Source organism: Otolemur garnettii, unplaced genomic scaffold (genome assembly GCF_000181295.1).
Source record: "Otolemur garnettii isolate 467f Iridium unplaced genomic scaffold, OtoGar3 scaffold00157, whole genome shotgun sequence".
NCBI classification, from domain to species: domain Eukaryota; kingdom Metazoa; phylum Chordata; class Mammalia; order Primates; family Galagidae; genus Otolemur; species Otolemur garnettii.
Genome location: NW_003852552.1, coordinates 1,703,672 through 1,726,577, shown reverse-complemented (window position 1 = coordinate 1,726,577; position 22,906 = coordinate 1,703,672). Strand labels below are relative to the sequence as shown.

The 22,906-nt window shown below is 35.8% G+C and overlaps 1 protein-coding gene and 1 non-coding gene across 3 annotated transcripts in view; both read left to right on the top strand.

The window, feature by feature from the left end:
• Positions 1–22,906, top strand: part of DIAPH2 (diaphanous related formin 2) — a 909,107-nt gene that overhangs the window by 366,616 nt on the left and 519,585 nt on the right. The gene's annotated exons all lie outside the window — the stretch shown is intronic.
• LOC111728431 lies at positions 3,077–3,183 on the top strand. The gene has a single exon (XR_002775728.1). It is a non-coding gene; the product is annotated as a U6 spliceosomal RNA (small nuclear RNA).

Here is a 22,906-nt window from a genome sequence, read left to right as displayed (position 1 = left end):
TCATGTTGTTTAAGGTTCAACTATATTACCTTTTTTAATTTTAAGAAATTTTATGGAATTCTTTTTTATATCTGCTAAGTCATTTTGATAATATTTTATTCTTTATAAATATTTTGAATCTCTTTCATTTCTTTAAATATGTTAAACATGCTTACTGTTTCTTGTACATTTATCTGTGGGAATATTTTGTGGCCCAGTGTGAGGGTTAATATCCTTAAAAGGAGATTAATGTTTACTCTTGCTGGGTTGCTACCAATTTAGGCTCATGTTAAATTGTTTCCTTAAGTTTTTTTTTTCTTTTAGGCTATTGAGAAACTGTGAATTTAGGCTATATAAAGGTTAGCTTTGGACTAGGACTTTTCAGAGAATATTTTTACATTCTTCATTCAGCATCAAGGTTTGAAAGGGCCAATTTTCTTTTCAGGTCCCTTAAGAGAGAAGCAAGTTTACTTGTATGTTACTGTTAAACTGAAGTATAGTCCTCTGGGGTTTACATCACCATTTCCCATTACTCTTCCCGCCCCCCCCCTCCTTTTTTTTCAGACAGAGTCTTCTTACTTTGTCACCCTCGGTAGAGTGCTATGACATCATAGCTCACAGTAACCTCAAACTCTTGGGCTCAAGTGGTTCTCTTCCTTTAGCCTCCCTGGTAACTGGGATGACAAGCACCCGCCACAACACCCAGCTAGTTTTAGAGATGGCAATCTCGCTCTCGCCCAGGTTGGTTCAAACCCGTGAGCTCAGGTAATCCACCTACCTTGGCCTCTCAGAGTTCTAGGATTACAGGTGTAAGCCACCACTCCCAGCCCTACTCTTTCTACTTTTTAGGCCTTGGTCTTGGTTTCTATTTCTGCATAAATGAAGGTTTGGAAACTGAAGCTCAACTTCATCTGGGTTTAGCAAATTCATTTAAGGTCAAAGCTGACTTTACTGATATTTATCTAAGTTCATCTTTCACTTACTTTTTGGCCTCCAGATACTCCTTACTGTCGTGCCAGATTATCTATATATTTCAATTTGTTTTTAAAATAGTCATCATGTGTATTTCTTTTCACTAGGAATTTATGTCCGGGTATATGCTCTTCTGTGTAAAAGTCCAGGTGACTCATTTTTTATATGGACTTGTGACATCTCAAAATGAGTTTATTCTTATGCTACAGTTTCCTAAACATGAGGTATTGATACTTGAATACAGAAATAAGGTACATGATCATTTTCTGATCCAACTAGTTATTTGTTAATAGTACTCATTTCGAAACAGAGAAAAGACATCATTATAATGACCTATATTGAAGAATCAGAGTGATTCAGGAGGTCATTTCATGGACAAAATCTATGTTCTGTCTATAGTTGTAGTTTCCAGTCCCTCTCTCATGCAATTCTCTCCCTCTTCATTCACAAAATAAATATTTTAAAAAGGAAAAAGTTTAGGAAAAAAAATCAATATATTCTATACTGTGCATTCTCTTATTAGTGAGCCCTTAATAATGAATGCATGTGTGCTTCTGTGTATATATATGGGCTATGATTTTTCAGCTCAGGCCTAGAGAGCACTGGGTAAAGCTGCCTGCCTGCACGCAGCTGCTGCAGACTCTAGGATAGCCTATGGAGGCTCTGCTTGTCACGTACAGTGACTTAGCATTGTAGGATTTTGCCTTGGGAAAATCTTAGTTGTTCTCTGCCATCAGTAATGGATTTTACCAGAGGAAGACATATGCTAGCTGTTAAGTTTCATAGCAGAGATGGAAACATAAAACAGAAATCAATCATTGAATAGCCATTATTGAGTGTAATATGTACCAACGAATGACTGTGGTATATTAAATGCATTTTAATTATAGATATAAGGGTTGAAGACCAAAGACTGGAAGGTGTGGTTTTGAATTTGTGAAATTAGGACACTTTTTAGTTTCTAACCTGTGGAATATAGGAATTTTTGCAGGTTGGCCATATTGTACTTTTATTTAATTCAGCAAGCATTATTTTCATTTGCCTGTTATGTGTCAAATAGGTACTACTTTGTAGTGATAAAAAGATGGCTACGATATGGCTGATGGCTTTAAGTAGCTCACATTTAACCGGGGATCTGGATATCTAAATCAATTGTAATGCAGTCTATTAAGTGTTACATTCATGATAGGAACAAAACAGTATAGAGGCCCAGAGGAAGGAATAATCATTTCTACTTCTCAGAGGAGATGGTATTTTAGCCCAGCCAAATGTGTTCAGGCTGAGACAGATATAAAGTGGGATATAAAGAACATTCAGCAGAAGTGTACAGGCTTGGAAAGTCCTGACTTTGTCCAGGAATAGTTAGTACTCTGGTATGGTTGGAGCATTGATGTATCTGGGATCATTAAGTTATATTGGAGCTGGGTTATGAAAGGGACTGAATGCTGTGCTGATTATTTAAGCTTTATCCTGTAGGTAGTGAGAAAAAAATTAGGACACCTAATAACATATTTTTCTTTCCTTTCTTTTTTGAAAAGAAAAACAGAGTCTCACTTTGTTGCTCTCAGTAGAGTGCTGTGGCATCACAGCTCACAGTAACCTCAAACTCTTGGGCTGAAGCGATTCTCTTGCCTCAGCCTCCCAAGAATCTGGGACTACAGGCACCCACCACAACATCTGGATTGTTTTGTTTTTAGCAGGCTGGGGCTGGGTTTGAACCCACCAGCCCTGGTGCATGTGGCCAGCACCCTACCCACTGAGCAATGGGTGCCGCCCAACATCTTAATATTTTAAAAGATAACCGTAGTAATAAATGTGTAGAAGAAATTGGAATAGTAAGAATGAAAGGGGAAAAATGCAAAGCAAAACAAAAATCCAGGAATTGGCCAGGTCCAGTGGTTCATACCTATAATCCTAGCGCTCTGAGGCAGGTAGATTGCTTGAGTTCATGAGTTCTAGACCAGCCTGAGCAAGAGTAAAACCCTTGTCTCTACTAAAAATGAAAAACTGAGGCAAGAGAATCACTTGAGCCCAAGAGTTGGAGGTTGCTGTGAACTATATGATGCCATGGCACTCTACCAGGGGTGGTAAACTGAGACTCTTACCTCAATAAAAACAAAAAATCGTGCTCGCTTCGGCAGCACATATACTAAAATTGGAACGATACAGAGAAGATTAGCATGGCCCCTGCGCAAGGATGACACGCAAATTCGTGAAGCGTTCCATATTTAAAAAAAAAAAATCCATGAATCTACTGTAAATTGGTAGCTCTTCTATTTATTTCACTATAATACATTGGTATCACTATTTATCTATTCCTGTCAAGACAAATATTGTTATTTAATTATTTTTACATTCATATTACTTACCATAGTGCGTGTTTTAACTACAGAATAAATGAATTTGTGAATGAATGTTGAAGGCTCTTAATAAGACATTGGAAATGGAGTAGAATTTTGCAGGGAAAATGGGGCAGACTTAGAGAAAAGTCAAAGATGACTTGAAAGTTTCTTATCTCTATAATATTCATTATGTTATGATGCCTTTCACCGAAGTAGGAAACACATAAAACGCTTATCAGGTAACTAAGCGTAAGTTCATGTTGGAGCATCTTTATGTGAAGGTGCCATGGAAGAGCCAAGAAGTTGGATTTATGAGTCTGCAATCCAGGGGAAAGAGCTGGGCTGAAAATAGAAATGCAAGAAACATAAGCCCATAGATTAATGATTAAAGTCAGGGTAGTGGATTGCATAGGGCAGGGACATGAAGTAAAAAGATGAGAGCATGGGGAAATTCGGGTCACTAATGTTTAAGGAGTAGATAGAAGGAGAGAATACAATATGAAAAACTAAAAGAGAAGTGGGAAACATAGGATTGTTGATCAGGGAGGTCTAGACTGCGAAGTCATTGAGGAGAAAGTTTCAAGGAAAAAAACTATGTTGGTAATTCAATAAATTCAGCAGTTTGCTACATTCAGTAGTGGAAAGGTCGCAAGATCTCTCCTATCTGATGTTATATAATTTCAATTCTTAAACCAGTAGGACAATTCCTAGGAAGGAGTGAAGAGAACAAAGCACAAATACTTGGTTCATTTCTCATCTAAGGGAATGGTGCTCTCATTTTTCTAGTGATCATCTTGAAGTACTTTTTTTTCATTATGTGTGTTTATGCATTTCAGTTTCATTGATTACATGCTTTAAAAGGTTTTAATGTGGCCAAGTATTGAGGATGTAACTGTAAGAGCCTTTATGTGGTGGTAAACTTCAGTATTTAATAACTGCTGAAAATGCAGCAGCTTCCCTCTTATTGTATTTGACAGGTTTTTTGTTATTATTTTGATACTTTTTATTTTGCCAAGAGGCATCTCATTCCCAAAGGTATTTTATGCCAGGGAAATTTTATCCTACTTTGTATAGAAGGCTGGGGTTTATGTTATCTTTTGAGTGTTCATTTTTACGTGGATTATAAATTACTGGGATTACTTAAGCAAAATTCATATTGAAATTCTTTATTTTAAAACTGAAAAGGACCATATGCATTTAAAGAATAGCCCAGAAAACTGCCAGTGAATAATCACCTTTGCCTTTGAGGAACAGTTAAGTCATTGTGTCATGCTTGAATTACCATAGGATATATCAGTGGATATATTCATTGCTTCATATCTGTTTTTTTTAAACAGATTTTTTTTCGTCATTTTTAGTAATGGAATTTTCTATGTCTGATATCCTTACCTCTAACTACAGAATCCCATTTCTTTGTATAGCTGACTCTGTTAGACTGCCTGTAGTACATGTTCATAGAATGATTATTGGGAGCCATTGAATGGAAATTGACATTTATGATGGGGCATATGGAGTGTCAGTCACCCTACTTTGTGTTTTATACATGGTACTTGACTTAATGAAATAACAGGCGAGAATACTAAGGGAGGCAGTTTGTTGTAGTGGAATGAATATAGATTAGAAGCTAGACTGATCTGGATTTGAATCCTGGATCTAGTCCATGTCATTGTATGGACAAATTTATTTCACCTGCCTGAGCCTAGGTTTTTGTATTATAAAAATAGGATACTTACTTTGATGTGTTATGATAATGAAGGGTTAGAGATACGTGATATGATATGTCATGATAATGAAGGGTCTAAAATACTCAATAAAAAGAAGATAATATACAATAATCAACATCATTAAAATAACTAATATTAGAAAGGAAATTAAATATTTGCTCTGGGTGCTATAAGTTATACATGTCATACAAATACATGGAGAGATTTAAAAGTGATTACTTTTTAAATAAAACTTAAAACCAAAATGTAATTGAACTGTTAATTTGGCAATTATGTTGAATGTTATCAGTTTTTAAAGGCCAGTGACTGTTTCCTGGAACTCTTTCACTTCCTAGGTAACCCTGCGCTCCCCACTAGGAACTTAACTGTTTCATTAATTGTATTACACTGAAACTGTGTGAGGCAGCATGAATTTTTTTTTCACTAAAAGGACCCAGCAAATCTCATTCTTTTATTAGAATATTTTCTCTTAATAAGACTATAAGTACAGTCTGTAAGTTGAGAAAGCCACCTATCGTTTTATTGGGAGGCTACAGGGAAGCTTTATGACTGCCATTAGGTCTGCATAGTGTCAGATTTCACTCATTCAGGACACCATCGGTAATTAGATGACAGCCATTTTATTTCCTTTAGGTAATGCTGTAGATAATAAATACTTCAGATTTTAGTTTAGCCCCGAGGTGAGAGAATTAAATTGTGCTCTAATCTTCATTAGCAATTTGTTATCCAGTAACTTTTTGTATGCTGATAAAAATGTCGTAGGTTGTTGCTTCTGTGGCATTTACCTTTAAATTACACCACTTTTCTTCATTTGTTGGAACTTACAGATGGAATTGTTGTATCTCTTTGCCAGAGAGATTGACAGGGCCTATGGGCCGTGCTTGTTGGATAAACATTTGGTTCTCTAAAACAATAATTTTTAGCCTAGTTCTGTTGGTATTGCTACATAACTATTTTTGTCTTCCTATGACACTGGGAAATGCTATTTTGTCATCAGTAAAAAGAGGGTGTGGTACTTGCTTACTGTCTGTGCGGACTTTATTTTCCTGGTTGATTTCATTAAAGAGCAATTCCAGGAAGCTTTGGGCCATTGTATCACCTTGTCTCATTCCATTATAGATATTGATGCAACATGGGTCGCTGAACAGTATAATCTCTTTTGCACAGTTTGTATTGATCTTGTCCAGTAAATCACTGTATGCTGGGTTTGTTCTGAAATCATTTTGGGCATAAAAGCTGTTCTTGAATTTGACAATCAAGTGCCTTCTTGTAATAGATAAATTTACACAAAGCTAGGATTCAGTCATTTTGTTTCTGTCTCCTTCACACATATATACAGTTATTTTTCCTTCTAAACTTCTAAAGTGAGTGGTCTCTTACTTGCTTCTTTCTTGATTCTTAAGACTTCTGTAATCATTGTTCTTTTAAAAATCTCTTTATATGATTGAGATGGCATATTTTCTTCAGGTCTTTTTTTTCCTTCAGGATTTAGACTATGCTTTTGCCCTTCCTGCTACTTTTGACAAACTATTGATTACTTTCTCTTACTGAGACATTTTTGTTTTTCACTGTTGGGACACTGAATTCTTCTGTCGCTCACACCTTTTCGTTTTTGTTTTTATTTTTTATTGTCGGGGACTCATTGAGCATATAAAGAACCAGGTTACACCAATTACATTTGTTAGGTAAAGTCCCTCTTATAATTGTGTCCCTCCCCCATGGGGTGTGTCACTCACCATGACTCCCACTCCCTCCCTCCCTCCCTCTCTCTGCTCCCCCATTTCCCTACCCCCCACCATGTACTAGGTCATCAATTACCCTCATATCAGAATTGAATACATTGGATTCTTCACTGTTCTTGTGATGCTATGCTAAGAAGAATGTATTCCACCTCCATCCAGGTTAATACAGAAGATGTAAAGTCTCCATCTTTTTTAGTGACTGAATTGTATTCCATGGTATACATATACCACAACTAGTTAATCCATTCCTGGATTGGTGGGCTCGTACCTTTTTGATTATTGTTTTGTAGTCTTAATCAGCTATTCTTTCTTCTCTGAGCCCAAGATGAACTCAGGCTTTAGTTACATATTAAAGACAGAAGATCATCACATCTACATTTATCTTCCTGTATCTGTATCATTTTTTCCACTCTAATATTTCACATATTTTAGTCTCATAATATAGTTCCTGAGTATCATTTTCCAGATACGTTGAAAATTGAGATGGATGTGGGCAGTAACATTGTATCAAGTGTGTTCTGTTCTTTATGAGTTTGTGACTTAGGTAAGAAAGTAAGGTACATACGTGAGCATCAGTTAAGTAGGGTAGCATATGGAAAACACTTTATTAGTGTTGTATATAGATGAAGAATATAGTGGTAGCTGGAGAAGGTTTCATAGAGAAAGTGACACTTAAAGGAGGTGGACTCAAAATATTTCACAGCCATTTAGGCTTCCTGTTGTACCTTTTTTGTCTTTAGCTATACTTGTCATAGGTAGATAATAGGCAAAAAAAAATCACTTATAATTAGAACTTGTAATCTCTTCCTTTATAGTAAGCATACAGAATAACAGTATGGATAACTCATGTTATACCCATAATGTGTAAAAAAATTTATTTTGGAGAATATACTTTAAGGATGATGTTAATTAGGTATAACCATTTTATTTTCTATACCCATTTATATCTACTATATCAGATATGCATCAGTTTTCTTTGAATCGTGCACCAGATACCAGATCTATCCTTTCAAATGTCTTATGAGACTAGTTTCAAGAGATCTAAATGGAAGGGTAGATATACATTTGATGATTTGATGCCATGTGTAGTCAAACATTCACATACTACTTTTGTTTGTTTGTGTGTTTGTTTGTTTTGAGAGAGTCTCAGCCTGTCGCCCTGGGAAGAGTGCTGTGGTGTCACAGCTCACAGCAATCTCAAACTCTTGCAGCCTGCCAAGTAGCTGAGACTACAGGCACCTGCCACAATGCTCGGCTATTTTTTTGTTGCGATTGCCATTGTTGTTTTAGCTGGCTGGGGCTGGGTTCGAACCCACCAGCCCCAGTGTATGTGGCCAGTGCTCTACCCACTGAGCTACGGGCGCCATTCACATTCTACTTTTGATTCCCCCCAAACTTAGTTATTAATGACTTACTTTGGAAAGCATTCTGATAACATAAACAGTTGATTAACATATTTTATATGTTACGTGTGTTATACATTTATGTATTGTATTATTATAAAGTGAGCTAGAAGAAAGAAAATGTTAAGAAAATCATAAGGAAGAGAAAATACATTTTCTATTCATTTAGTGGAAGAGGGGCATGATAATGGTCTTCTTCCTCTTTGTCTTTGTGTTAAGCAGGCAGAAAAAGAAGCAGAAGAGGAGGGGTTGGTGTTGTCTTAGGGGTGGCAGAGGTGGGAAGAAAATCCATGCATGAATGGATCTGCACAGTTCAAACCTGTGTTATTCAAGGGCGAACTGTATTAGTGCTTCTTTTGTTCTTGTTCATGGATTGTCACACTCAACTTTGGAGTTCATGTGCTTTAAGGGATATTTTCAAATGAGTTTCCAGTAAGAAGTAGGAATCTTTCATTTCTTATAAACCAGTTTGAAGGTTTTAATTTGATTGTATTTTTTTATGACACTTATGTTCCCGATTTTATGTATTGGCGTACTGCTCCATCTCTGTAGTTATAACCAGTGCTTAAGTTCAGATTCAAAGTGTTCTGTGCTAAAAGCAGACACACACTTTGGTGGCAGCCATGAGAGAAGCAACAATGATCTCCCACAGTGATAGGTCTGAAGTGGCTGGGGTGAAGTAAAGGCCAGCCTAATGGTGAGCACAGCAGGTTTGAAATAGTTTGCGAAGAAAAAGAGTCAGCAGGTTGCTGTCCTGATACAGTCAAATTTATTTGCTGTCTGAGACTATTAGCAGCTGCTTCTTACCTGGGCTATTACCTTCTCTTTTATCTTCACTAAGCTTCCAGTAAAGCCTTCAATTAGAGGTATTTCTGATCTTTTTTCTACATAAAGCAGAGTTCATTCTAAGCTTTGTAAGTTTTTTTCTTTTCTTTTTTTTTTTTTTTAACTTTATATGGTAATAGCTCTATCTGTAGTCTATACATTTTGGAAAACTAGTAAGAATTTTAGGGGCCAAAAATCGAGGATACAGTATCCATTTTAGTTTTGCTTTTCCTTGAGTTTTAGTGTTGAATCATAAGAATTGCTTTCATCTTATCTGTGCCATTATAAACAGCATAGGGCCCTCTATTGTCTAATTTTTGGGCCTCAAAAATTAATAAAAGGTACACAGTAGGCAATTGCCAATTATTCTACAATAAATGACTAGACTTACATTCTTGTTCAATATTACCTCTTTTGCAGTAGTATTAGAAATGCTCTATAGCACTGAATATATTATTATTATTAAAAGCTAGTTTTCAAAGGAGAAAGAGTTATAGCTGGGCCCTCTTCCAAGAATTCTTTTTTTTCTATTTTAATTTTTTTTTTTTTAATTTGTGAAAGCTTTCAGTCCGAACTGTTTCTGGCATTTAGTATAATAAGTACCTCATGGAAGCTCAGTGCCTAACTATATTAAATATAATGTATTTCATGATACACACACGCAGAGGCACACACACCAGTTATGATTATCAGTGACTCAGTATTTAACTGAGCAACTGGCTCACCTATTGATGAGGTTGTGTACAAGTTGACTCCATTTGTGTTGATACACAGCTTACATGTTGAACTCAGGTTACCATTATTTTCATTGCTTATAGGTGTCATCAGCATGCTATAGAGCTAGGAACATAACTGAAATTGACCTTACCCTAAAACAGAGTATTGCATTTAGGAAAATACACTTTCACTAGAGTTTGGTTCTTAAGATCTGTTGTTCTAAATCATATGAGCTTTAAACTGATTACATAGTCAAAACAATGAAGTGAACTATGGTATACTTGCTTAGCATTTTTGTCTAGCTCAACTCTGAATTTTGGTTAGACAGAATTTTCCCTTTTTTGAAGACTCCAATTTTTCTTGAATGAAATATTTTGTGTCTTCTTATTTCACATATTTCAAGTCCTTGCCTGCCTTGATTGTTTTCCGTGCCCTGGGAAAATAGGAGTGTTTGTGTAGTAAGCAAGAATAAATTTATGTTTCAACTACCTTTTACTTTCCTTTTTGATAGAAGATTATTGTTTTTCTCTTTGTCATCTCTTCTGCCCTTGTGACAACTGCACTTACAAGAGGGGAGCGAGGCAATGGTATCTAATATTTACTTTAGTATTTATGGTGTATATAGATGGTTTTAATTAATGCATTAAATGCATTCTTATTTATTCCCCAAACTTCTATATGCCTAGCAGAGTCATATAGTAAACCGAATGTACCTTGAGGATCTTATGCTTTCTCTTAAAATCTTATCATTTGTTATTACTGTGAGACAACTTTTTTTTGAGATGGAGCCTCAAGCTATTTCCCTGGGTAGAGTGCCCAGCTCACAGCAACCTCCAACTCCTGGGCTTAAGCGATTCTTTTGCCTCAGCCTCCTGAGTAGCTGGGACTATGGGAGCCCACCACAACACCCAGCTATTTTTTGCTTGGAGTTGTCATTACTTGGCAGGCCTGGGCTGGATTTGAACCTGCCAGCTCTGGTGTATATGGCTGGCGCCTTAGCCGCTTGAGCTATAGGCGCTGAGCCATGAGCCAACTTTTGACCAAGTATTGCCTTCAATGTTAGATTTGGAGATATGGAAGAAATTACAAAGGGAAACTTCATCAATTAGTGTGGACAATACTTGCAGTTTTCTATTTGGGAAGTATTTATTAAGCTGTTACAGTGTTGTGCTATGTGCTATAGAGCAGTTTTCCCAAACCTTGCTGACAGCCAGAATTAACTCAGTATTGGTGAGTGATGAAGATCTGAGGCCCTTTCTATGGAGATTCCAACATTCTGATTCAGTAAGTGTGGTTGTGTTAGAATTAGATTACAAGTAGGTGAGAGAATAGGAGGAAAGGACACAGAGATGGTATTTGACATTTTTGTAAGAAGCTTGAGAGTATAGCAGAGAGGATTATAGGTGCCAAAGTAAGAGAGGGTTATGAGTCTGTTTGTCCTAAGGAGAACTTAAATTTTATATGAATCTTACTCTTATCATGTCTTTCCACATTTCTGAAATGATTTCAAATATTGCTTTTCTGCTTTCATATAGTCACCAACAGACTAAACTTGACTTCAAAAAGAAAGAAAGAAAGAAGTGGAAAGTTTAAGTACTTCGTCTCTTACCCTCCCCAATTTTTTTTTTTTAATGCTCTGATCATCTTCAACAGAATATACTGATGTGGTTTCTGAACTAAAGAAAACTACTGCAGAAAGATAAAATTGAAATCAGTTGGAATCCAAACCAGGGAAACAGGGACAATGTAACTCTGGTTGTTTCCCATTGAGCTCAGTCAGCAACAAACCAAATTGAGATATTCAAGAATATTTTTATGTGTATAGAGTAAAAAAGTGTATTATATTAAATTCAAAGGTATGATTTATGTACATTTTTTATAGAATGTTGTTTTTCATTGTATTAGAAACCGGTGTATCCCAAGTGAAGCATTAGTAAGTACTGTACCTCCATGTGAGTTCTCATTCAACCCCAATAATTATTGGATGGTAGAAACTAACTTTATAATTTTTATTAAGGTTGATTTGCTCTTATGGTTATTTTCTTGTAGACATATGAAAAAATTACATGACAATATATGGATAATACCATAAAGGACACTAGGACATGGGATCAAATAATCCCTATAGGATTGGCGCATTTGAAAATCTATGAGGAGTATAAATGTGTTTGATTATGTGTACCTTATTAGAAAAACAGAATTATCAGTCAAGTATTGTAGCAAGGGATATTTTGAATATTTACTCACTTTTCAAAAGTGTAATCAAGAATAAATGAACCCTAATTGCATAAGGGAAGGGTTAAGGAACCAGATACTTATTGAGCATCTATTATGTCAGGGTGGCAAACTAGAGCCTACAGGCCAAATATGGTCAGCCACCTATTATTTCTTGTGCAAGACATTAGTGAAATTCTTCCGTGCTTATTCATTTTTATTATTTATGGCTGCCTTCGCACTATAATCAATGGCTGAGTTGAGTTGTTACAATAGGAAGTCTGTGTGGCCCTATACAGAAAATGTTTGCTGACCCACATGTTATATTACAAGTTTTACATGTTTGTTCCATTTCTTTCTGACAACACTGCTATGAAGCAGGTGTCATTAGCCATGTGGTATATGTAATCTAAATTTTCTATACTTCACAGTTGATAAATATTTTCTTGTTAATAGCTGCAAGCTCAGTTCTAAACCCCTGCCTATATGATTCCTAGAATTTGTCTCAGATTCTCTTCTAGGCTTTCCTGGGTAAGTCTGGAAGTATATGTGGCGGGGGGGAGCGGTTAGAGGTGATCATAAACTGGTCAGCTACTGGTTTTTTGGCTTGGGCTTTTTCATCACACCTGTGTCTACAGTGTTCCTATTGCTCCACTCTGCCCAACGATTTTTTACATCTGGTGACTTCTATGAGCCCTTGGATCCCTGACATAATCTCCAGAGCTCTCACTCTAGTTCTCTGTTCATAAGTTACATAAAAATCACTTCAGAAGACTGGACTAGGTAGGTTTGGAACACCTACCCCAAGCTACTACTCCATCTGTATTCTTTGATATTCATTTTCCCCTGCAACCATAAAAAATTAAACAATTCCCAGTGCTTTTTGCAAGGATTACTGACTACCAGATTCAGAAATCCAATTTGGACAAGTAAGGATACAAAGCCATGTATAGAAAAAAGAAACCACAGCTTTGATTTAATATTCAGGAAGGCACAGGAAAGCACTTTGGTTAGTCCTTAAGGAAGAACTCTATGAGGAATATTAAAACCATGGGATATCTTCAGCATCTCCACTGAACCTTCTTACCTCAAATTATTTAATAATAAACATATAGGAGGCAACTGTGAGTCTCCTTCCAGGATATCTATAAAGAATTGTGGAGCCTACTGGCAATGGCAGATGTTTTGGGGCCACACAGCCTGAATTAAATTCTACCTCTTGTCATTTCACTTTTCTCTGAGATCATTCACAAATCTCTGAGGACATCTGTTTTCTTATTTATAAAACAGGAATAATAATACTGGAATGGATTTAATGTTGTCTCTCTCCAAAATGCATTATTTTGAAGTTCTAACCTCAGGTATTACTGTATTTGGAGTTGGGGCCTTTACAGGCAGTAAAGTTAGATGAAGGCTGGCCCTCTGGCTCATGCCCATAACACTACCATTCTGGGAGGCTGAGGCTGGTGGATTGCTTAAGCTCGGGGGTTTGAGAACAGCTTAAGCAAGAGTGAGACCCTGTCTTCACTATAAAATAGAAAAACTAGCTGGGCATAGTGGTGGACGCTGGTAGTCCCAGCTACTCAGGAGGAGGCTGAGGCAAGAGGATTGAGGCACTTGAGCCCAAGAGTTTGAGTTTGCTGTGAGCTTATGATGCCACAGCACTCTACTGAAGGTGACAGAATAAGACTCTGTCTCAAAAAATACATATATACATACATACATAAAATAAAGTTAAATGAGTTCATAAGGATAGGGCCCTGGTCAGATAGGAGTAGTATCTTTATAAGAAGAGACATTGGATAGCTCCCTTTCTCTTTCTCCATATACAAACTGAGGAAAGGCCTTGTGAATACACAGGAAGATGATGGCTATTTACAAGCTAACAGGGAACTCAGAATAAAATCTATCCTGGTGGCTCCTTGACCTTGAACTTCCCACTTTCAGAACTGTGAGAAATAAATTTCTGTTCTTTGAACCATGCAGTCTGTGGTATTTTGGTGATTAGCAGATTAATACAATTACCTACTTGGTACGGCTACTGAGAAAACTCATCCAATGCAGTGCCTGATGGTAGTTGTATGTATACTTTTAATTAATATTTATGACCAATATATTCCCAGGTTATATTAATCTTGGGGTAAAAATAAAACCAAGGAAATTATTACACAAGAAATAAACTTGAATTAGTCTTTGTCTTCAGCTGTAAGAACTAAAGTCCTCTCTGTTTCTCCCTAACTGGTTTAGGAATTTTCCGGGGTAGCTTACTTGGATATATAATGTCTAAGAAGTCCTTGACTTTTATATATTTAACTTTCAAAGTATCCCTGCAGACATTTTAACTAATTGGAACTCTTAAATTACTTTCATACAGTGAATTCGGGCATTTTTATAGACATGATAATGCTGTATGCCAAGCAATAGTTCTGTTTTTGTAGCAGCATTGCTATTTTTGCATGTACAGAAGATGTTTGTGCAGATATTTTAATATTTATTATAGTTTGATTTTCTTTTATAAATCATAAATAGTGAATAGGAAAATGAATGTGTTTTTACCAATGGTGAGAAATAATAGGTATTACTTAACATGATGTCCTCCAGGTTCATTCTTATTATTGCAAATCACAGAATTTCATTCTTTTTAAAGACCGAAGAATATTTTGTTTTGCATATATACAGTAGAACCTCTGTAAATTGACCACCCAAAGGGACTATAAGAAACTGGTCAACAAACGGAGGTGATCAACATGAGGAACTAGGTCTACTGATATGTGGCACATGTCAATTCTATGGAAATTAGGTCAACTTAAGGAAGTGGTCAATGTACAGTGGTGGTCAACTATAGCGGTTCTACTACACTGCATTTTAAAACTCCATGCATCACTGGTGGATACTTAGGTTGTTTTCATATCTTGGCTATTGTGAATAATGCTACAATGAACATGGGAGTGCCAGCCACAGAAAGACAAATATTGGCACGATCTCAATTTTATTTAAGATCTAAAAAGAGTTGAACTCATAGGTAGAGAGTAGGATGATGATTACCAGAGGCTGGGAGGAGCAAAGGGGAAAGTAGGTCAAAGGATACAAAGTTTCAGTTAGACAGGAGGAATAAGTTTCATTTGTGAGCTATTGCACAGCGTGATGACTGTAATTAATAATTATATTTCAAAATTGCTAAAATAATAGATTGCCACCAAAAAATGTTACATAGGTGACAGATGTGTTAATTAGCCTTGTTTAATCATTTTACATTGTATACCTATATCAAAACATCGCATGGCACCCTACAAATATATATAATTGTTATTTGTCCATTAAAATAGAATATAGTAAAGAAATGTGGCTTATAAACATAATACAGTTGTAAAGAAAATGGAATTCATTAGCCATGTTGAGAGCAGAGCTTCTTTAAATCCCCCACTATTCATAACATGTAGTTGTTAAAATTTTGCTTATTTCATATATTCTAGTGTTCCTCTAGGTTGCTAGAGACTGGTTATGAGATTACTGTGGTGCATATCATTTTGCTCCTTGTCTGCTTTGACTGTTATTGGTGCTATTTGGAAGCTTATACTTATTTTCTCTGGTGCAATCCTGACTGGACAAAGTACATTTTCCCCAATTTGTGCCACAGAACATTTCTCTACTATGCATTCATATATTAGAGGCATTAGTGATGCAATCACTATGTTTCTTTTTCTCTTCATTTTTGTATAGATATTTATATGGTTAAAAATCCATTAGGCAGAAAATAGTAGAATGAAAGGCCTTCCTCTCACCTCTGTCCTCCACCTTAGTTCTCTTTCTAAAAGTAACTATTGTAATTCACGTCTTGTACGTCCTCCCAGTAATATTTTATACATATACCTGTAAATATTCTTCCCTCTTTTTTCCATATCTTTTTAACATATACTACACCGTCTTATATATATTATTTTGCCTAATAATGTTTATTAAAGATAATTCCATATTATTCCATAGAGAGCTTCCTGGGTCCCTAATATAGCAGCAGAGTAGACCATTGAGTATAGTGTAGTTTAATTAAACAGTCTTCTCTTGATGAGATATTGGGGGGCATTTCGAATCTTTTGCTATTATAAACAATGCCCAGTGTACTATAATTTATTAAATGTATCTCCAGTTGGTAAAAAGTTATAATTTTTTGCTATTAACAATACTGGAATACATTGCTTTATACATAAATCATCTTGTACTAGTGGGAATGTACGTATGTAAGATAAATTCTAAAATGATTGAAGGGCCTATTCTTTCCCAGGCACAATTCTAGATGCTAGTGTATAACACTGAACAAAAAAAGTAACAGATTCTCTTTTTAATGGAGCTTAACTCAAGTGGAAGATATAAATAATAAACAAGTAAGACATGTCCTATGTTGGATGGGGATAATTTCTACGGAGAAAAATGAAGCAGGCAAAGAGAAAAGGGAAGGCCAAGAGGGAGGAGTTGTGATGTTGAGCTGTATTATCTTTAAGGGTGAGAGCGATGGAGCCAGGGACAGCCTGGTGATGACAGAACATCAAGTATAAAGGCCCTGCTTATGGGAAGTTGGTTTCATATATTTCAAGGAAGTTAGTGTGGCTGGCATAGAGAGAATGAGAGGAAAGTCGTAGGGAATGGGGTCCAAGTACCTAAGCAACAGACTCGAAATAAAGTAGGGTACTCTAGGCTATTACGGAAGAATTGTTTTCTCTATGAGTAAGATAGGAGGCTGTTGGAGGGTTTTGAACAGAAGTGTAACATTAATTAATTAATTTGCAGGGTAGAAAGAAGGTGGGGGAGCAGAAGGGAGCCTGGATATGAGGTTACTGCAATAACCCAGGCTTCAAGTGATGATAGCTAGTAACACTTCCATAATAATGGGGGTGATGAGAGGTGAATTAATGTTGGATTTGTCAGAGACTGGAATGTGATCTATGAGAGAGAAGAGTTTTTGACAACTCTGCATTTTTTTTTTTTTTTTTTTTGCTTGAACAGTTGGAAGGGCTGAGTTGCCATTTGTTGAAATGGAGAAGAGTGTGAGAAGACAAGGTTTGAGAGTAAAATTAGGAGTCTGGTTTGGGATGTGGTAAATTTGAGAAGTCTATTAGACAACCAAGTGGAAGTTACCAGAAGATGAGGAGGAGCTAGCAAAGTAGCTTCTTCTAGGATAAGCAGTTTCCCAGCAGTTAACCTTCGATAAATCCCTGGTGGAATCTACAACAGTAATCTTCTAGACATGTTCAGATATACATGAAACCAAGACTTTAAAAGTCCTACATTGTCAAATTGAGACCGTGGCTATAAATATTACGTGGTGTTACTTTGTTTACTCTTAAACAAAAAGGTAACTGCATTCTGTATTAAATTAAATCGAGTGCAGGATTTGCACCAGGCTAAGACGGACCATATTAAATGAGAAGCCTGGGTGTGATGTATGCCCAAACTGTATTTTTAAAAGGAATGTCCTCTTGGGGAGTTGCAGTGCATGGCACACCTCTTGGGGATGGGACACAATTACAAGAGGGACTTTATCTAACATATGCAATCAATATGACCTAATTCTTTGTACTGTCAATGAATCCCAAACAATAAAAAAAAGGAAAAAAAGCTTACAGAATATGGACATAAAGAAATAAAATAATTTTGTACAGCTGTGCAATGTGTTTATGGTGTAATCCGTGTTACTTCACAGGAGTCAAAAAGTTAGAAAGATTAAAAATGTATAAAGTTAAAAAGTTACACTAAAGTTAATTTATTATTAAAGAAAAGACATTTTTATCCTTTTAACACAACCTTAGCATACAGTGTTTATAGAGTCTACAGTAGTGGATAGTCACGTCCTCGGCCTTCACTTCCACTGAACACTCACTGACTCACCCAGAACAACTTCCAGTTCTCCAAGTTCCATTCATGGTTAGTGCCCTAGGCAGGTATACCATGTTTTACCTCGTGCATCATATTTTTACTGTACCTTTTCTATGTTTACACATGGTTAGATAAACAAATATTGTACTTACCATTGTGCTACAGTTGTCTATAGTACTCAGTTTAGTAGCATGCTGTATAGGTTTGTAACCTAGGAGCAGGAGGCTATACTATATATGTTAGGTGTGTAGTAGGCTGCAGTATTTAGGTTTATGCTGTGATGATCACACAATGACCAAATTGACTTGTATCCCTGTCATGAAGTGAGGTATGACTATACCAGTTTGAGATAAGAACCATACTTCAATTCTGGTGTTTAAATTACCACTTTAGACAAGGGAAATTCTTCCCTAGAACCTCTAGACAACTTTATTTGTCCTTCCTAAAATACACGTTACCTGCAGAACTATTGAGGCCCATTTGAAAATATACAGCATTACCTATGCATGTGGTTAAACATAGTGTTCTGGTGACATTTAGCAGTGTTCAGTAATTGGCTTAATGAACAGGTGTACAAGTATATTAGTTATGCAGATGTTAATTTGCAGTAACATGTGCTTCCTGATTTTGTCGGGGGGAGGTTCTTGTATAAACTACAACCAGGAAGATCTGTTCCTTAATTAGGAAATCGTTACAAAGTATGTGTGTGTTATCCCCACCGTTAGAACCATTAGTCTTGTTTAACGTGCTCTGAACTTGAGGAAGACTCTTGGTAATGCCATTCCTAGTGCTTCAGGAACTACGCAGGTGTTGGAATGAAATCTACCTTTCTGTGGGATGCCTTAGTTACCGTGCAGCTGTAGGCTAATTGGAAAAGGGAAGCTTCACAGCTGTAATAGGTAGCATGTAATGGGGGAAAGGAATGCAATCTCTTAGTGCATATTGCATCAGCTTTTCCTCTCAAGGTTTGGTAAACAAATGTGCTCTTTTGCACAAAACAGACTGGATAATAATTGAACACAAACTTCTGATTGTTTACCAGACTGACTATTCTTTACTTGAGTTTTTTTGCTGTTCTCTTTCATGTTGTTTGTGATTCCTCACCACTTGTGGCCCTTGGGACTCCCTAGCCTAACAATTATAAACTATAAAAATTGATGGGAATATTTTGGTAATTTAGTCACATGCTTTTTGTTTTTATGTTGAAAAATGGAAAATTAGATAGGTGAACACAATAAACTCCCATCTCTCAGCCACCCAGAATGAACAGAAGTTGCCATTTAGTTATATCATTTTTTATTGTTTCAGGTTAGCTGAGGGTACAAAGAATTAGGTTACAGTGTTTTTATTTGCTAGGTAAAGTCTCTCTTATAATTGTATCCCACCTCCAAGAGGTGTGCTATACACAATAACATTGTGTGAGTACCCCCATCTTCCTCTCTCCTCCCTTCTCCCCACTCCCTTGTTCTTCTGCCCCGAACCTTGAAATGATTTGAGTTGTTTTCTTATTTGGGTATATATTGGATTGTCTACTGGCTTCATACTAGAATTGATTACATTGGTTTCTTGCTTCTCCATTCTTTGATACTTTGCTAAGAATGTCTCAACTCTATCCAAGTTAATATAAAAGATATAAAGTCTTCATCTTTTATGGTGACTGAATGATATTCCATGGTATACATATACCTCAGATTGTTAATCCATTCTTGGGTTGGTGGGCATTTAGGTTGTTTCTACATTTTGGCGATTGTAAACTGAGCTGAGGTAAACAGTCTAGTGCAAATGTCCTTATGATAAAAGGATTTTTTTCCTTCTAGGTAGATGCCTAGTAATAGGATTCCAGGATCAAAGGAGAGATCTAATTTGAGTTCTTTGAGGATTCTGCACACTTCCTTGCAAAAAGATTGTATTAGTTTGCAGTCCCACCAGCAGTGTAAAAATGTTCCCTTCTCTCCACATCCATGACAGCATCTGCAGCTTTGAGACTTTGTGATGTGGGCTGTTGTCACTGGGGTTAGGTGATATCTCAGGGTGGTTTTGATTTTCATTTCTCTGTTGATCAGGGACGATGAGCATTTTTTCAAATGTTTCTTAGCCATTCATCTGTCTTCCTCAGAGGAGGTTCTGTTCATGTCTCTTGCTCAGTGATAGATAGGATTGTTTGTTCAAAAAAAAATGCTCATCTTTAATCATCAGACCATGTAAATCAAAACCACTCTGAGATATTATCTAACTCCAGTAAGATTAGCCTGCATCCCCAAACCATAGATGTTGGCGTGGATGTGGAGAAAAGGGAACACGTCTGCATTGCTGGTGGGAATGCAAACTAATACATTCCATTTGGAACGATGCTGAGAATGTGCTGGGGTATTTCTAAAGGACAAATTTGTAGCTAGAGGGTTGCTAGGACCAAGGGAAGCTACTTTTAGAATTTGGTGGACATTGACAGATTGCCATCGTAAATGCAGCACTTATTTCACATTCATGCAGAGGAGAAGAACTCATTTATGCTCAGCTTCACCAATGTATTGTTAGACTTCTGATTTTTGGAAATCAGATTTAATAAGGTAATACATAAGATAAAAATGGTACCATATAATTTTATTTAGAATTTCTGTTATTGTTAGTGAATTTCAACTTTGTTTAAATGTTTAAGAGCCATTTCTATTAGATAATAAATAAGATAATCAATTGAAAAAGAAAAGAAATGCAAAGATAAAGATGATTCAAAATAGAGAATGGAAAATAACAAATGAAAATTCATTGTATCTATCACACACAAAAATTGTAGTAGATTTTCTCTACCTGCCATTGTCATTCTTGTATTCATTTTAACGTTATCAAATTACTAATTGAAATAAAATAATACCTATTTCCATTTAGCTAGAATCACTTCTCAATATATCCATATGGATAAAATATATGTTTATGTATATATAGATCATAATGCTTATATTTTTATGATATAGCTAAAAGAACAGTTGGGCATTTACTTGCTAAATATACATATGTATAAAGTTAAATAAATTTTCAGTGTGTTTTTATCACTGGTATTATTAGCTACATTTACCCTACGTTTTTAAGTAGTACTTAATAGGAAGTGTCATGTCATAGGTTTACTTCTCCGCATATTCATTGTAATATGATGTAAAATAGTAGTTTGTGCTGTGTCAAAGATGCAGTATTACTTAATATATGGAACTATGGCTTACAGTAGCAAAAAGAGAATTCACTGACTGATATGTATGTGTTCCTCCAAGCTATTTTATTACACATAAAGGAAACTGTAAATGTTAATTAACTTTTGGGGATACTTCCATGTGGTTTACCTATGACCATCAGATAGGAGACGGTGTTTAAGTCTTGTATAGCATTCTATGCTCATGCTGGCTAACACAAAGTAAGTGTTTAACTAATATTTGCTGGATGAATGAATGAGTGAATGAATGTTATTGATTCTGACTGTAGGAATTATTCTTTTCCAGTGCCTTCTTGAGATACATAAAGTAGTTATATAGATTTTATTATGATTTATGATTAGTTATTGCTATGTATATCATCCATGTCACCCATTTCAAATATCTTACTACTTTCTACAAAAGATAAACATCTTGCCGTATGTTCTGTACATCCACTGGGATAGCACATATTAATAGGGGATTCCTGAACATTGCTTAAATTAGATTGGGAAAAGAATATAACCATGTTAAATACTTTATTTATGCTGATGAACATCCCTCAGTTGTAAAGGAATAAATTTATAGTACAATTGCTTGTAAAAATCCATGTATTAAAGGAAATATAAGAATACTCAGTGGGCATTTTATCTTAGATAATGAGTATCTTGATGTTAACGTATTCTTAATAATGATACAAATGTCTTTATTATTAGCATCGTTATCTTCCTACAAACAGTATTTTATAATGTCTCATTATATCTGTCGATTAGCAGTGCCAGTTTAAACACTCAAATTAATTTAATCCATTGGATTCAAACCCAGTTGCAATATAGTTTCTCATTTGCACAGGGTGATCATATTTAACTAGAGGCCTTATTATGAACCTGAGTACCTACCACAGGACAAGTGATAACAAAATCAATTCCTAAAGTTGTTACATTGAACCTTACGTAAGCTTATCAGTCCCATCCAAGGATTTACAAATAATTTTAGAATTGCTTTAATTTACTTATTTTAAGTTTTGTAAGCATTAGAAACATACTTAGAATAAAAGTATTCTAGGAGTAGTGACATTTTGAAGTCACCATGAAAGTAGGCAGTTCTTAACATACGAAGTCGTCAATACTATAGGAATGTTTGAGGTCTCATTGCTATTCTTTGAATTCTCTATTTATCTGAGCCTGTGGTTGTGATCCATAAGGAATGCTTTTAAAAATAAGAAGGCCAAGGGCAATAATAGCTACTGATCAATAGCTCCTTATCAAGGCAAACGTAAGATTATTTTTGAAAACCTGTCTGTTTAAGCAACTATTGTATATTTGTTTTACTCTAGTGATTCTAAAAACAACACTGACCACTCATGGACTTCTTATCAGTTTTTGACCCCAGGATTTAGACCAAGTTGTATAACACATAGAAAATATAGTAGAACCTTCAGTTGACTACTTCCCTACATTGACCACCTCCTGAAGTAGATCTAATTTTCATAGACCGGATATGTACCATATGTATATATCAGTACAGTAGGCCTAGTTCTTTATGTTCACCACCTCCATTTGTTTACTAGTTTCTTACAGCCCCTTACAGAGGTTCTACTGTATATGAAGATTCAAAAAATAAAACTGTGAACTATAGATATTACAGATATCTATTCTTAATTTTTAACAATTTGTTTATTTGAAAGGGGCAGAGGTTACATTATATTTTGGTGAAAAAATCCAAAAAATTAAGTTATACCAAATGAGCATTATCTACATGTAGATTAGTAAGAATCTTGCTATTTTTCAGAATAATTTTAATATATTCTTCATTCAATAGCATTTTCATCCTGAATGCACTTAATTGTCTTCCATAGTAGAGTTTAAGGCATATTAAGAGACTAGGGGCTCGGAGCCTGTGGCTCAAGTGGCTAAGGCGCCAACCACATACACCCGGGGTGGT